General features: G+C 40.7%; 1 protein-coding gene across 1 annotated transcript in view; it reads left to right on the top strand.

Annotated features, from left to right (window-relative positions):
• CRACD (capping protein inhibiting regulator of actin dynamics) overlaps positions 1 to 14,617 on the top strand; it is a 266,740-nt gene that overhangs the window by 123,551 nt on the left and 128,572 nt on the right. The window contains exon 3 of the mRNA XM_032851243.1: positions 6,407 to 6,545. The gene's annotated coding sequence lies outside the window, so the exon portion shown is untranslated. The remainder of the gene's footprint in view (positions 1 to 6,406; positions 6,546 to 14,617) is intronic.

Genomic DNA, 14,617 nt, shown 5'->3' with positions numbered 1-14,617 from the left:
TAACAACTGGCTAAGAAGAGCGGAATTGTTATTAAGAAATTATTTTTGAAAAAAATATTAAACATGCTTATGTTTTTACATCAAAAATATCTCTCCTGAAGTTTATAGCTGATAGTTGGCATCCCTGAAGCAGTCATGGTATTTGAGAACACTTGTCTATTTGTAAAGGAAAAAATGTGAGGCAACTTAAAATTTGACAACTCTTCTTGGTGTAGTGGTATGACAATAACCAAACAACCACTGTGCCTCCAGTGTAAAAGATTGTCATGATCACTCCTCATGTTATTACAAGGTTTTATAATGACTCTACAAAATTAATGATATCGGTGACATTCTGGGTGCTCTTCTAGATTCAACTTCTTTTCAGTAATAGCTTGCCTGTGAGTGAGTTTCATGTGTGGTATTAACTTTTCTAGGACTCCTTTTTTTCACTCAGTGTGTATATATGCTCCATTAAACATTGTTTTCTTTAAGCAAGTCATTTATTATTGGAACATATATTTCTTCCATGGTACTCCTTTCTTTAGTGGCTCACTAAAAAGTAGTTCTTTAGACAGAAACGTGTACTTTCATTGAATAGTATGAAAATTTTGCATGGTGAGTAATTTTTAAATATTTATTTCCTCAGATCTCTACCAATATTTTCTTTAACTGTTGACTAAGGAATGAATTTGATTGCCATATTTTATCTGTGCATGATGTAATTGCCAATAAATTACTAATACAAGTGGCTGATGTTGGTATATTATTTAAATCATTTTTCACAGTGGCAGAGTATTTTACAAATGATGTGTGGCTTTTATCTTTTTATGAAAATACTTATTATGGGGTTGCCTTAGTGGCTCAGTCATTAAATGTCTGTCTTAGGCTCTGGGTCATGATCCCAGGGTCCTGGGATCAAGCCCCATATCGGGCTCCCTGCTGAGCAGGAAGCCTATTTCTTCCTCTCCTACTCCCCCCCTGCGCTTATGTTCCCTCTCTTGCTGTGTCTCTCTCTGCCAAATAAATAAATAAGATTTTAAAAAAAAATGCTTACTACTATGTATTGAGTATCAACGTCATCAGGGGCAACATCAGTGAATAGGGTCAACATCAGTGAAAAACATGTAGAGATTTTTTTTTTTTTAAAGATTTTATTTATTTATTTGAAAGAGAGGCAGTGAGAGAGAGCATGAGCAAGGAGAAGGTCAGAGGGAGAAGCAGACTCCCCATGGAGCTGGGAGCCCGATGCGGGACTTGATCCTGGGACTCCGGGATCATGACCTGAGCTGAAAACAGTCGTCCAACCAACTGAGCCACCCAGGCGTCCCGATGTAGAGATTTATATTCACATTCTAGAGACTAAAATTAATGTAATTTTATTATTTTATTTTTCTTATTTCAAGTTTTTATTTAAATTCTAGTTGGATAACATGTAGAGTAATACTGACTGCAGGTATAGAGTTTAGTGATTTATCACTTCCGTACATCACCCAGGGGTCGTCACAAGTACCCTCCTTAATCCCCATCAGGCATTTAGCCCGTCCCCTGCCCACCTCCCTCCGACAACCCTCATCTTTTTCTCTATAGTTAAGAGTCTCTTATGGTTTGCTTCCCCTTTTTCCCCCTTTGTTTTTGTTCATCTGTTTTGTTTCTTAAATTGCACTTATGAGTGAAATCGTATAATATGTGTCTTTGTCTGATGAGTCATTTCACTTAGCATACTATCTCTAGCTCCAACCATGTCATTGCAAATGGCAAGATTTCATTCTTTTTGGTGGCTGAGTAATATTCTTGTGTGTGTGTGTGTGTGTGTGTGTGTGTGTGTACACACACCATCTCTTTGTGCATTCATCAGTCGATGGACATTTGGGCTTTTTCCATAATTTGTCTATTGTTAATAATGCCTCTGTAAACACCGGGGTGCATGTGCCTCTTTGAATCAGTATTTTTGTTATCTTTTGGGTAAATACCCCGTAATGCAACTGTTGGGTCATAGGGCTGGAGACTTAATTTTAAAATGTCTTGCTAGGGGCGCCTGGGTGGCTCAGTAGGTTAAAGCCTCTGCCTTCAGCTCAGGTCGTGTTCCAGGGTCCTGGGATCGAGCCCCACATCGGGCTCTCTGCTCAACGGGGAGCCTGCTTCCCTCTCTCTCTCTGCCTGCCTCTCCGCCTACTTGTGATCTCTGTCTGTCAAATAAATAAAAAACCAAAATCTTTAAAAAAAAAATGTCTTGCTAATCACACTGGCCTTGTTGTGTTGTTAATTGCCATTTTAAGGCAGACTATGCACTAAGAATGTAGTTCACTCCTGATAATAGTGGATGTAAATCAGTATTTTAAATAGTTTTATTGATAGTTTCAGATCTTGGGGACAGCTGTCTTATTAGATATCAGGTCTGTATAGTTTTGACCTCATAGTGGTGCTGGCAAAGAGCTCATATTTGAGATTCTGGGAACTTTGCAGTGTCCCCCTGTTTATTTCTTTATTTTGTAGTCACTTCTCTGTAAAATATAAAAGCAAAACTCTCATGAGCAAAATAGACCCTGTGCTTGTCTTTGGGAACAACAGAGGAACTGAGGAGACTTTGTCTGAAATAACATTGTGGGAAGAAGACTCTTAGGTAATAGAGTTGAGAAGGAGCAGCTTTGGCCCTTGAGCTTGCTGAAGGATTTATTAGTATTACTAATCTTTTTCAAAGAACCAACTTTTTGCATTTGATGACTTTTTTTATTCTAAAGTTCATTGATTTCTGCTCTTATTTTTTATTATTTACTTCCTCTTTCTTTCTTTGGATTTATCTATGTTCTTTATTTTTTTTTTAAGGTTTTATTTATTTATTTGACAGAGATCACAAGTAGGCAGAGAGGCAGGCAGAGAGAGAGGAGGAAGCAGGCTCCCTGCGGAGCAGAGAGCCAGATGTGGGGCTCCATCCCAAGACGGTGGGATGATGACCCAGGCCGAAGGCAGCGGTTTTAACCCACTGAGCCACCCAGGCACACCTCTATGGTCTTTCTTGAATTTCTTGAGATAGATATATAAATAATTGCTTTCTAAACTTTTAAAATATAACTATAGCTACATTTCACCATTTTTTTATTTATCATTTCAGTATTACTTAGGTCAAAAATTTTTTCTAATTACCACTGTGATTTCTTCTCTGACCCATTGGTTGTTTAGATGTGTACTGCTTAATTGTCAAAAACTTGAGGACTCTGGTTATCACTTATATATTGATTTCTAGCTTAACTGAGAACATACTGCACTGTATGTCAATTAATTGATGAGGGGCTATGACAGTTCAATTAGGGAGAGAAGGTCATTTCAACAAATGTTACCAGAGTAAGTGGGAGGAAAAGAAACCTCTTGCCTTTGCCTTATGCCACAAATAAAAATCAGTTTGAGGTAGATCATAAAGCTAAAACTGCAGAACTCCTGGAGAATGTTTTTTAGGCTTTTAAGTAGACTTTAAGCAAAGATTGTTGAAGGACACTGAAAGCACTAAACATAAAGAAAAAATGATAAATTGGAGTTCATCAACATTACAAATTTCTATTCATCAAAAAGACAGAAATTGTAAAGGAAAACCACAGACTGGGAGAAAATATATGTAATATGTGTATCTGCAAAGGACTGGTATCAGAATATAAAAAGAACTCCTATAAATCAATAATGTAAGAACTACAATTTAAAAAAATAGACCAAAGTCCTACAACAGATCCTGCATAAAAGAAGATGTTTAAAAAGCTACAACTATTAGTCACCAGGGAGTTGCAAATCAAAACCTCACACTAGAATGGCTCAAATTGAAAGTCTGCCAATACCAAATGTCGATGAGGCTGTGTAAACTGGAGCTCCTATGTGTTACTGATGGGAGTATAGAATGATACATCTATTTTGGAAAAATGTTTGGCAGTTTCTTATAAAGTTAAACATTCATCAGCTCTGTGACCTAGCAGTTCCACTCCTAGGTGCTTATCCAAGAGAAATGGAAATATATGTTCATAGAAAGGTTTGTACAAGAATGTTTATAGCAGTGTTATTCATAATAGCTCTCAAATGGAAACCAAATGCCCATTCATCAGGAGAATATATTATAAGTTGTGCTGTTTTCATACAAAAGATTACATTCTATATAAGCCCATATGTATGAAGTTCAGAACTAATCCATGGTAATAGAAATGTAGAAATGAGAACAGTGATTGCTTTTGGGTTGTGGCACTTCACAAAAATGGGCTTGGGGGAACTTCCTGGAGTAATGGAGATGCTCTATATTTTTATTTTGTTGGTGGTTACACAATTGGATTCCTTTATCAAAATGTATCAAATTGTATACTTAAAAGTAGCTTATTTTACCGTATATAAATTACATTTTGCTTTAAAAAAGTTACTTTTTGCTATTTCCTGCTAATCTACATTATTTCAGAATAGTAAGTTCAAAAAAGTACTCCATGGTTTCTATTTGTTGAAATTTCTTGAAACTTACTTTATGACTCACATGTGGTTAATTTCTGTAAATGTTTCATGTGTATCTTAAAAGAATATGTAGTCACAGTGGTTGGTTACAACCTTTTCCACATAGGTTACTAAGGCTGAGTTTGTTAATTGTGTTACTGAAATCTTATGTATCCTTTTTCTTTGTCGTCTTCTTTTTTTTTTGCTTGTTCTGTGACTTACTGAGAGATATGTGTTAAAATATTTTATAATCTTTATAATTTCAAGCATACACATTGCAATTATTTTAAAGACCATATTCTATGACTCGTCACTTCTGGGTCCTGTTTTCATTGTCTGTTTCTTGAATAGATGCCCTGGCATGCCTGGTATTGTTGATTGAATGCAAGACATTACGTACAAAGAATCACAGATACTGTAGATGAATCTTCCTCCATGGAGATTGCTTATGCTTCTGATAGGCAGTTATAGTAGGGCAGACCTTCTTAATCCAATGAGGTACCAAACTGATTTGATAATCAGCTCTGGTATTTTTTGGTCTCCTCACTTCATGTGCTTCTAAGCTTCTGCTTTCTGCTTTGGCTTCTCAGCAGTTTTGCCCTGTGCCTCTTAAACATCAATAGATGTCTTTTTTTTTTTTTTTTGAGCGAGAGAGGGGAAGGAAAGGGCGGAGGAAGAAAGAGAATCTTAAGCCGGCTCCACACTTTGCATGGAGCCCAGTGCAGCTTGATCTCACAACTCTGAGATCATGACCTGAGCAGAAATCAAGAGTTGGGGACACTTAACCAACTGAGCCACCCAGGCGCCCCAAGATCAGTAGGTGGCTTGAAAGGAAAAACAATATAATGATTTGTGTCAGTTTTGTTTTTCTTCTAAGATCTTGGCATCTCGTGTCCTGGCTACCTTGGTAGCACTCTAATGCCTTTAAACAGGTTATTAAATACTTATCCAGGTTTTCTAGTTGTGTTTGATGGGAAGTTGGTCTGATACAAGCTAGCCCCTTGTAGCCAGAGCTGGGAATCCTTCTCTAAGCCCATACACTGACCTCCTCCTCAGGCCTAGACAGCCATTGTCATCCCGAGATTTGAAGAGATTTCTTTCTGAATCATTGCCCCAGAACTTTGTCTTCTTTTCCTAGCTATGCAAAAGGCATATCTGAATCAGGGGGTCTCCTGGACATTTCCCACATCCATTTCAGTTAAACTCTATGGTCACCGGGTGACGGTTTTCATTCTGGCATGTTTTTAAGAGATTGTGCATGCCCTACCCACAGGGAGCCCATTAACCTAATTAACTCTGTGATTGGTATTTGAATAAAAAGGTGCCTTTGCTACCTCTGGGGGAGGGAACAATCTAATGATTACTGCTTTTAATTCTCTGCTAGGTTGAATTAGTATCTTCTAGCTCCTTGAATTTTGGGTAAACTACCATGGAGCACTGGGTGTGGTGCATAAACAATGAATTTTTTTAAAAAATATTTATTTATTTGACAGATCACAATTAGGCAGAGAGAGAGGAGGAAGCAGGCTCGCTGCTGAGCAGAGAGCCCGATGCGGGGCTCGATCCCAGGACCCTGGGATCATGACCTGAGCCGAAGGCAGAGGCTTAACCCACTAAGCCACCCACGCGCCCCTAAACAATGAATTTTGGAACACTGAAAAAAATAAAATTTAAAAAGATAAATATGATTAATTCTGTATGTAAGAAGGATTGGGCGCCTTGGTATTCATGGAGAGGATACTTTCAGTCCCTTCAAATGTAGAAACAATTTAAAATAAATGCTTTTAAGGCACTAAAATAAATTTAGGCTAAGGAACTTTAATTTTATGAAACCTAATTTAAAACCTCAGGAAAAAAATAAAAACACTCCTTTGTACCGAGTTTTGCTGGAATGAAAAAGAGATTCATTTTGAAGCCTTCCCAGGAGAAATGAAGATATAAAGCTCTTGATGTTTTGTTTTTTTCTCAACAGTTCACAAGAGCAGTGATTCCCAGGTTTTCTCAGCAATGTACTCCATTTCCTGGCACACTTAACCACTGATCTCCTTACAAGAAGAAAATTTTGGTGAAGAGTTACCCAGCAAGGAAAGGACGTGTGGCTGTTAAGATAGGTAAGTCATTTGTTTAGAGGATGGGGAAGGAAGTAGCTTATGGAGAAAGTACTAAAGAACATTTTATTTATTGTGAGTGGGATGCTAGAAATGGATAGTATGCGTTTCATTGTCAAGTTAAAAGATCCTTGTTGCTGAGGACCTTCTAATTCTAGATTTAATTCTCAGTTCTTAGCAACTGTATAAACTTGGCCACATCACTTAAATTCTCTGAGCCCCTTTCTTTCATCTGTATAAAAAAAATTAATATGAAAAGCTTTTGCAAATGGGAGGATGTAATATAAAATGTAATTATCACTGTTTATTCTTTTGTTGCTATTATAAAATTCTGTGGAATAGTTAGTGGCCTTGTGTCTCATGGTGCATTTGGGCCATAGAACTGGTACTGTGAATTTGGGGACTCCATCTTGAGTGCCAGGTGTAGGAGACCTTCCTCCCCCTCCGCCACCCCCTGTAAGAACAACATTGTACTGTTCTCTTGTCTACAAGTATCTGCTACTTTTTAGAGGATGGGGCAAAGAATGAAAGTTAAAGACAAGATCAAAGGAAAGAAAATACCTGTATGAGTTGTTATGGCAAGCATTATATTAAGTGTTTGGATACATTATTTCATGTAATCCATGTACCAAGTCATGTAAGTGGGATGTTATCCATTCCATTTTGCCTTAAAAGACAGAATTCCTTAGGCAGTCACTTAAAAGAAGATGAAAACCATTCTGATTTATCATAACTTGGAAGATATTATTGGATGGTGGGAACTTGAAGTTTTTAATTTTTTTAATGTTTTATAGTGCCCATGTATAGCTTCATAAAGTGGTTAATTAAAAATAAATAATGGATTTTAAAGAATCTTTGTCAAGTACCCCTTATGAACCAGGTACTGTTTTAGGTGTTTGTTCCCATCAGTGAGCAAAACATGAAGATCTAGGCCCTCGTGGAGCTTATGTTCTAGCATTGCGGGAAACAGATAATAAATAATGCATGTAATGGAGAAATAAATAAAGTACTAGGCTATTAGAAGCCAGTAAGAATATGGAAACAAGAAAAAGAAGAGCTAAGGGGACTTGGAGGTGCCGGGTGATTCAGGAGTACACATTGCAGTGTTAAATGGAACATCCAGGGTCAGCTTCATTGAGGAAAGACAGGAAGTCAGAGTTCCCCATGGACATGTTCTAGACAAAGGAAGCAGCTGAAGCAGAAACCCTAAGGAGTGAACAAGGTGGGCTATTTTGGTCATAGCCAGGAGGCCGATGAGCTGGAGCGGAGACTGGACAGGACGGTAGTGAGAGGCGAGTTTAGAGATGCAGTGTCAGCTCCAGAGAAAATGTCACTTCCTTAGTTCAAATCCATAAGAAAAGTTACCTTGTTTTCTTCCTGCCTACTTGGTTTTTTTCTGTGTGTGTTTCTTCTGCATTTAAAAAACATACACGTACACACAGACACACACGCACACCAAATAAGTTATCGCACACCAAATAAGTTACCGCTCCCCCACTGTGTTAGTTCTTAGGACAACTGTAACATAGTACCACAAAGTGGGTGGCTTGAAATAGCAGAAATGTATTGTCTCACAGATCTGGAGCCTAGGAGTCTGAAATCAAGAGAGACACTGGGTGTTCTATGCAACTAATGAATCGTTTAACACTACATTAAAAACTAATGATGTACTATACACTGGCTAACTGAATGTAATTTAAAAAAAAAAAAAAAAGGAGAGAGGGCAATGCTCCCTCTGAGACATAAAGGGGAGAATCCTTCCTTGCCCCTTCATAGGTCTGATGGTGGCCAGCAATCCTTGGCTTTCCTAGGTCTGGTGCCACATCACATCAGTCTCTGCCTCTGTCCTCCCATGTCATTCTCCCTGTGTGTTTGTGTCTTCACAGGGCTGTCTTTCCTTTTCTTAGAAGGATGACAGGTATACTGGATTCAGGATCCTACTCCAGTATGATCTCACCTTAACTAATACCTTCTTTCCAAATAAGCTCACATTCTGAGGTACTGAGGGTTAGCACTTAAGTATACCTTTTGGGGGGCACATTTTAACTCATAATAAAAATTAATAACCCATAATAATAATTAACAATAGGTGTTATTCTTCCCATCATACCAGCGGAGAAGCAGGTTCAGAAAGCATAAGTGACTTGCCCAGAGTCCGTCAGTAAGCAGAAGAGCCAGGTCAGTGCGCGCCTGTGGCAGGGATGTGAGGATGGAGGTGACAGGGACAGTTCTGGCTGAGGACAGGAACTGCACACTACAGCCTTGCAGTCCCTGTCCGTACTGCTTAACCTCAAGATAGCTCAAAATTGATGCTCTATCTCAGCATTCCTATCAAAGGGAAGATAGATGCCTCCTCCGTAACCCACTTCCCATTTTGCATTTCATTCCATAGCATTACAGACACAGGAAACAGATGCTATTTCTCTGTTTTCAGAATTTTTCCAGAAAATTAATACTGTAATTTCTGTGGTGTGTAGAACATTTTGTGACAAGAACACATGGGTTTTTCTTACACAACATAGGAAAATATATGACTGAGTCAGTTGGCATATTACAGTAGAATTAGGGGATTTTGAGAGCATTTAATGTATTTTCCTTTCTCATTATATTTAAAAAATTCTTTCTTTTTTTTTTTTTTAAGATTTTATTTATTTATTTGACAGACAGAGATCACAAGTAGGCAGAGAGGCAGGCAGAGAGAGAGGAGGAAGCAGGCTCCCCGCTGAGCAGAGAGCCCGCCCGATGCGGGGCTCGATCCCAGGACCCTGGGATCATGACCTGAGCTGAAGGCAGAGGCTTCAACCCACTGAGCCACCCAGGTGCCCCTAAAAAATTCTTTCTTAATACTGAGTTTGTCTGGCCATTTGTGAGCCTGAAATCAGCATTAGAGCTTTGTTTTTAGTCTCAGTCTTGAAGAATGCACCTGAGAAAAGGAAGGGTACACCAAAACAGGACTGAACACTTTTCCATGATGTCATGAGGGTGACATCCCTGGGTCAGGTTAAATGTGCACAAAACCACCAAAGGCAGTGTTCCCAGAGGAATCTCTAGATCCTGCTCAAGGAAAAACAAATCCTCAAGCTAAGTGTTAAGTCTGGGTGGTGAGACAAAGGGTGGTTGGAAAAAAGGTCAGAAGGCCAAAACCAGAAAAATTAGAGCTATGTCAAGAAGTAGAATGTGAGACATACTCAGCGGTTCAGAGAGTTGCTTGGCTGAGGGCTTAGGAGGCTTCCTTGTCCATGGCCCTGACTGCATGGTGTGGGGTGAGAGGGGGCAGGTGTCAGGTAAGACTGGGCAGGCCCCTTTCTGCTTTTAGAGATTTGCTACCCATTATTTGTTGTGACAGTCTTGTAGTTTCTTTTCAAGGCCCCTTCTTTTTACCTCTTTTCTCAATATGTATTTATTCCTTCCAAGTTCTTGGGCTTCTCTTTTCACTTAACAGCTGACTGGCTTGGATCTGTGTGTTGAAGCATATATTCTTCTTAGAAGCACAAAAGGGAAAAACTGCCTCTCTTCCAAAGATGCTTCTACTCTGTTAAAATCGATTTTCTTTGATCCTGAAAGAGTGTGGCAAGAGCAAGGTCTTCATATTTTCCTACTGAGTGAAAATGATCCAGTCTTTGTCTGCCGTCCCCACCACAGCTGGCCACTGCCCAGAATGCAGCAAGGTCCCTTGGGTCTGGTGTGGGGTGCGGGCTTGGAGGTCAGTGAACACAGGTGTGCCCCACGGACTTTTGATGACCTGGCTGGCACCCTGTAAGGCGGAGAAACAGTTGCTGCTCTTGCTGTGGTGGCTGCTGCTAACTGTCAAGGGCCAAGCGAGTCAGGGGTCACTGGTTTGAATTACTTCCCTGCTGCAGACATTCTGGGAAAATACGAGGCTTTTCACAAGAAAGGCCTAAAGGTGACAAGTATTAGAACTTAGTGGCCTACTTAATCCCTCTTATCACTGCAGAATGGGAATAAAATCCTCCTTATTTCCCAGTAGTGGTAAATGGTTGAGAAATGAGAAATATTGAGGCCTTCAGTTAGAAAATATTTAATTATAAAACATTTATTTTTATTCGGGTGAAATTCACATAGCATAATAATAGCCATTTTAAAGATTTATTTATTTATTATTTGGGAGAGAGAGCATGTGTGCTTATGGGCAGGAGGGGCAAGGGAGAGAGAATCTGAGGCAGACACTGCCCCCTCAGTGCAGAGCCTGACATGGGGCTGCTCAGGGGGCTTGATCCCACAACCCTGAGATCATGATCTGAGGCAAAACCAAGAGTAGGATACTTAACTGCCTGCGCCAACCAGGTGCCCCCAAATTAGCCATTTTATTTTTTATTTTTTTAAAAAATTTTATTTATTTATTTGACAGTGAGAGATCACAAGTCAGCAGGCAGAGAGGCAGGTAGAGAGAGAGAAGGAAGCAGGCTCCCTGCTGAGCAGAGAGCCCGATGTGGGGCTCAATCCCAGGACCCTAGGATCGTGACCCAAGCTGAAAGCAGAGGCTTTAACCCACTGAGCCACCCAGGCACCCCCAAATTAGCCATTTTAAAGTGAATGATATAGTGGCCGTTAGTACATTCACAGTGTTGAGCAACTATCCCAGAACATTTTCACCGCCCCCCAAATTAAAAAACCCCATACATGTTAAGCAGTTATTCCCCATTTCTCCTTCCCCTCAACCACTGACAACCACTGATCTGCTCTCTGTCTCTAGGGATTTATCTATTCTAGCTATTTAATATAAATGGAATCGTACAGGATGTGACTTTTTGTGTCTGGTAAAACATTTATTTTTAAACACAAGTCATTTTTATATCAGTCTTCTCTTGTCCTAACAGTGGGAGAGCTGGGGTGCTACTGGAGCGTTACCGTCTCTCTAATTAGGCCCTCGAAGAAAAAAAAAACCCTCTTCAGGAATACCTGCTTCACTTCTGCTGCGGGTGGTTTCTCTTCATGAGGTAACTCGCAGTTTAGATTTAAATTACTTAATGTTACTTAATTTGGAAGGATATGAAGAATTCAACTTTACTTCAGGATGGCGGTCAGTCCCCTCTGGCATCCTTCCCCCCACCTCTAGTTTGTGTAGTTGTCTCGTGGTCTGAACCCCAATTTATCCCATCATCCAGATGAACCTGTAACTGATACTTTGGCATCGGGATAGCTAGAGATTATATTGCTAGCTAAGCAACAAAGCGTAGTCTCCCCCCGGGGAGTTGAATGATACCAGCCGTTGAAGATGAAAATTTGAGAAATGCTTTACACTCTCATCTGTAGAGGAGGCTGACCATCCTGCCACCTCCCTTCTCTCCCCCGTGAAACAGAGGCTGCTCAGGGAGGGCCACGGGATGCAGACAGCAGGGGCCTGATGTGAGATTCCTCTCTCTCTCTCTCTCTGCCACAGTAACCCAAGGTAGGTTGCACAGATGAAGCTGGCAGAGAAAGGGGCAGCTGGATGGCAAACAAGGTTCTGAGGGGACCCAAATTCTAGTTAAATCCTTTTGCAGAAGCAAAAGATCCTGCTGGTCCAGTGATGCAGAACTCGAGAATTAAATTGGCATAGAGCTAGTGCTTTCAGCAAATGCAACCTCTGAAATTGTCTTTCCTGCGGTCCCCTGGGAATGGCAGGACAGTTAAATGGAGGACAAATTATGACTCGCTGCCCTCAGATGGTGATTATCGTGAATGTGTTCTGTGCCAGGTGTGGCTGAGGACCGACTGTCTGCTCCGAACTATCTTCCAGGGATCTGGGAATACCACCTGGAGAGTAACCAATGAGCTGACAATACACAGCAGCGACAGGGATGGGCTGGGGCACTTTTGTTGATCGCTCTTCCTTTCTCTTCTTTCATCTCTTTCTGTCTCCCTCCCTCCACTGACATGTATGGAGCTCGTTCTGTGCCAGGCACTGTGCTGAGGGCCGAGGGTATGAACTCTGACCCCGCCCTCCCTCCCCTGGTCTCCTCTCCACGTATGTTCTCCTGTGGTTGCCGAGCATTAGAAGTAGTTGTATACTCTTCTGTCTTCCAGAGGAGGAGGTAGCTTCTAAAGGCCAGAGTCCTTGCCCTGGAGCCTCTGAATCCAACATTGCCCTAGCAGAACTTTATGGAATTGAATTCAGATATGTAAGCAGATAACCGTATAAAATGTGATTAGTGATATTTGAGAGAGTTGTGCACAGAGTGCTGGGCAACACAAAGGGCAGGGTGAACAACTGCCAAAGGCAGCCGCAGGGCCTCCCAGGGGTGTCATCTGAGCCGTCTGGAAAGATGAGAAGGTGTTTGCCAGACAAATGGGGCTCGGGATGGGGGCACACAATCTCCAGAGGTCACACCTATGTGAATATGTTTCTTGGGAGGAGGCTGTGATCCTCTAAATCCTGCCCTTTCTTTCTTTAATGAAACTTCAGAAAATAACTCCTTGGTTTGCCACTATCTCTGGATCAAGCCCATGGACAGTATAGCATCTCTCCTAGAAAGTGATAAGCCTTTTTCTTCTAGGGGCTAAAGGCCACTCCCCACCAAAAAATTCTGTTGAATTCCTTATCTCTAAACTGCCATGTGTTTTAATCTTCCTTTTTCATGTTGAAATAAACGTTTAAAAAAGTTCTTTTTCTAAATCCGTTTGAGTGGAGCCAAGATTTCACTCTGATAATCCTTTCACCATTTCAACAAACGTGTGTTGAATGCCTCCCCTGCTCTGGAGTCTCGGCTTACGCAGAACGAACAGTGAGCTAGTTTTTGCTCCCAAGGAGACTAAAACTGACACCAAACAGGAAGCTAAAGTAGCACAGGAATGGTCCTCCTTTAGCATTTACTATTAAGCGTAGTCTTCATGCACAGAATTGGTATTGAAACTTTTCGGAGTAGGTGACTCCAATTCTGAACTGAAGTTTGGGGTCCAAGGAACAATCAAGAAAGCCACCCTTGCCACTAGAAGATTTGCCAGGAAAAGCAAAAAAAAATCTTTAGTCTAAAGTTTACTGAGTATGTATTTTAAGGAACCTCAGAAAGTCCACTCCATGCAGAAAGATACCCCAAAAGGAGCACATAAGAAAATTTTATATTAAGTATTTGGCTATATATACTTCTATATCTTATTTTCTTGAAAGATTTCATTTATTTATTGAGAGAGAGACAGAGATAGGGCATGAGCAGAGGGAGAAGGAAAAGCAGACTCCCCGCCAAATGGGGAGCCCAACACCAAGCTTGATCCCAGGACCTAGAGATCATGACCTGAGCCAAAGGCATGACTGACTTAGCCCCCTAGGCGCCCCTACTGTATTTTACTTTATTTATTTTTCCAAGGAGGTTCCACGTCTAGCAAGGAGCCCAACATAGGGTCCAAACCCATGACCCCAAGATTAAGACCAGAGCTGAGATCAAGAGTAAGGGACCCAAAAAGCTGAAACCCAGGTGCCCCAATACTTGTGTATTTTAAAAACATGTCATTTGATGTTCGTTTATTTGCCATAAATTTTGGTGTTTTTGTAAGGACTTCAGAATTTTTTGGAACTGGTACACCAATTTTTACTTCTGATGATTGCGCAGACAAAGATGTGGCTTACCAAGGCTTGTCTTACCTTTCCCAGTAGGGAACTGCTTAGTTCTGGGATAGATAGTGCCTGTGATCACCTGGTGCCACCACTCCAAAATGCCCTCCTCTTCTCTCTCTTCCCCTCAGCCTCCCTGGCCTTAAAAGACAAAATCAGATGCCAGCTCTTCCATAATTCGTTCTCTGACACCCCTTGCTTCCCAGAAATTACTCATTTTCTTGCCTCCAGACTTCCATAACAGCTCATTCTGCCCCCATATATGCACACAGAACATAACATTTTCTACCCGGTTTATACTTTTGGGTGAATATGTTATATCCCATATGAAATGATAATTTCCTTGGAATCAGTAATATTTTTCTTTTGTCTTTATATCTCATCCCTTCTTCCCTCTTCCAGTACCTGTTACATGAAGAGCTATAATGGACACTCAATAATAATTCACCGAAATGGTATCAGTGGATGGAATTTCAGTCTGGATTAGTGAATGCCGGCATCCTTCTGGATGCCATCGTCCATAGCA

Source organism: Lontra canadensis, unplaced genomic scaffold (assembly GCF_010015895.1).
Source record: "Lontra canadensis isolate GAN:19392208 unplaced genomic scaffold, GSC_riverotter_1.0 scaffold1, whole genome shotgun sequence".
NCBI classification, from domain to species: domain Eukaryota; kingdom Metazoa; phylum Chordata; class Mammalia; order Carnivora; family Mustelidae; genus Lontra; species Lontra canadensis.
The sequence above is the reverse complement of the archived record's forward strand: the minus strand, read 5'-3'. Positions and strand labels throughout refer to the sequence as shown.